The sequence below is a fragment of the Carassius auratus genome, chromosome 33, assembly GCF_003368295.1.
Source record: "Carassius auratus strain Wakin chromosome 33, ASM336829v1, whole genome shotgun sequence".
In the NCBI taxonomy this organism is placed as follows: Eukaryota; Metazoa; Chordata; class Actinopteri; order Cypriniformes; family Cyprinidae; genus Carassius; species Carassius auratus.
Genome location: NC_039275.1, coordinates 223,191 through 225,690, shown reverse-complemented (window position 1 = coordinate 225,690; position 2,500 = coordinate 223,191). Strand labels below are relative to the sequence as shown.

General features: G+C 40.9%; 2 protein-coding genes across 2 annotated transcripts in view; one reads left to right on the top strand and one right to left on the bottom strand.

The window, feature by feature from the left end:
• Positions 1-2,500, top strand: part of gramd2b (GRAM domain containing 2B) — a 14,998-nt gene that overhangs the window by 6,403 nt on the left and 6,095 nt on the right. The window lies entirely within an intron of this gene.
• The window catches only part of LOC113052630 (uncharacterized), a 4,270-nt gene continuing 2,566 nt past the window's right edge, over positions 797-2,500 (bottom strand). The window contains exon 2 of the mRNA XM_026217000.1: positions 797-2,500. This exon is cut by the window's right edge and continues 1,914 nt beyond it. The gene's annotated coding sequence lies outside the window, so the exon portion shown is untranslated.

Genomic DNA, 2,500 nt, shown 5'->3' with positions numbered 1-2,500 from the left:
GGATGTTTTTGGCAAATTCCAATTGTGTTCTTTCTATTAAACTTTTGTCCCAGTTTTCAAATTTTAATATTGGTCCCCAAATTTCACTCCCGTACAGTAGGATTGGTTTGATGATTGCGTGATATAATTTAATCCATGTTCTAATTGGTAGTTTTAGTTGGCCAAACCGTGCTTTAATGGCATAAAACGCCCTCCGTGCCTTGTCATTGAGGGCCTTGACGGCCAGACTGAAGCCCCCTGATGCTGAGATCTGGATGCCCAGGTAAGTGTAGCTACTGCTGTGCTCCAGGACTTCTCCTCCATAACTGAACTGATATCTGCTTCCCTGAGACCTGGCCTTCTTCTGAAACACCATGACCCTGGTTTTGTCCAGGTTGAGCGTCAGTGCCCACTCCTCACAGTACTGTTCCAGCAGGGCCAGGCTGTGCTGGAGACCCTCGGCTGTGGGAGACAGCAGAACCAGGTCGTCTGCATACAGCAGGCACTTGACTTCAGAGTGGTGTAGAGCGAGGCCTGGGATGCTGTCGGAGCGCTCCAGAGCTTCTGCCAGCTCGTTGATGTAGATGTTAAACAGTGTTGGGCTCAGACTACACCCCTGCCTCACTCCACGACCCTGCTGGAAGAACTCTGTTCTCAGATTCCCAATCTTGACCGCACATTTACTCTTCTTATACATGGATTCTATAATATCGAATGTTTTTCCACCAATGCCAATTTGTAATAATTTGTACAGTAAACCGTCATGCCAAATAGAATCGAAAGCTTTTTTAAAATCAATGAAACATGTAAATATTTTTCTTTGTTTGTTCTTTAGATTTTTGTTAATTAGAGTGTGGAGAGAATAGATGTGGTCAGATGTACGTTGTTTTGGTAAAAAGCCAATTTGTGATTTATTTAGGATGTTGTGTCTTGTGAGGAATGTCACTATGCGGCTGTTCATTATATTACAGAAGAGCTTCGCTAGACTACTGCCCACACAGATGCCACGGTAATTACTGGGATCCAGTTTATCTCCGTTCTTATATATGGGTGTGATCAGTCCTTCAGACCAGGCCTCAGGGAAGTCACCAGACCATAAGATCAGATTGAATAATTTAGCCAGAGCTTGAGTTATGGAAGGACTGCTGAGTTTGAGCATCTCATTACTGATGTTGTCCTGTCCACATGCCTTCTTTAATTTGAGCTGTTTAATGTGCTCTGATATTTCTGATGTTGTTATAATCATGTCCAGTGGATTTTGGTAATTTTTGATGGTTTTCTTTAGATGGTCTAGTTTTCTCTGTGTTTTAGTTTGGGGCTGGTTGAGGTCTGGTTCTAGTGTTTGGTAAAGAGTTTTAAAGTAAGAGCTCCAGACTGTGCCGCTCTGGAGGAATGGGTCTGATTTGGGGCTTTCAAATTTTTTAAAGAGATTCCAGAAATTGTTTTGGTCTATTGATTGATCGATTTCATCAATTTTAGCTTCATAATATTGATCTCTTTTGTTACAAATGAGTTTTTTATAATTTTTTAAGCAGCTGGAGTAGGCGAGGCGTAGCGTCTGATTGGCTGGATCTTTATGCTTTTTGTTAGCAAGTCGTCGAAGGTCTTTTCTGAGACATTTGCAATCATTATCAAACCACATATTCTTTTTAATTTTTGGTTTGTTTATTCTATGTTTGTTTGGTTGTTTAATGTTAGATATAGTGGCCAAAGTTTGAAATATGTAATTAAGTTTGGATGTTGCTGAGTTTATTCCATTAGTATCTGGAGTGAAATCTGAGGACAAAAAGTCATCCAGTATTTTTAGTATTACAGAGCTGCTCATGTTTTCTTTGAATTGTTCAGCGTTAGATTGGTTCCAGTTGAGTTTTGGTTTTAAGGGGAAGAGTTTTTCATGTTTGAGGGGAGATCTGACCCTGTCACAGGACTGTTTCAGGTAAAGGACTGTTTGACAGTGGTCAGAAATGGGAAGTTGAGGTCTGACTGTAAAGGCGTTAATAAAATTTGGGTCAATGTCTGTAATCGAGTAATCAACTACACTGGCTCCTAATGTGGAGCAATAGGTGAATCTACCAAAAGAATCACCCCTGGTTCTGCCATTTATGATAAACAGCCCTAGACTTTTACAAAGCTTTAACATCTGCTTCCCATTTATGTTGATGACATTGTCACAACTGGTTCTCGGAGTAATGACTGGTGTTGACTGAGATACAATGTCCCCAAAAATGTGCGCATTATCTGTGGTGTTTACATAATCAATTTCTCTCCCAGTCCTTGCGTTTAGGTCACCACATACAAGAACACTTCCTTTGGCCTGAAAGTGCAGGACGTCTCTTTGCAGCTGGAGAAAGCTCTCTTCTTGGTAGTAGGGAGAATCATGAGGAGGAATATAAACAGCACAGAGGTAGAGATTACTCTGTGGCAGGACAGATTGGATTTCAAGCCAAATCAGGGATTTTTCAGTTTTGACTGTTTTAATCAGGTGATTTAGATGATCTTTGTGCCATATAAGTATGCCACC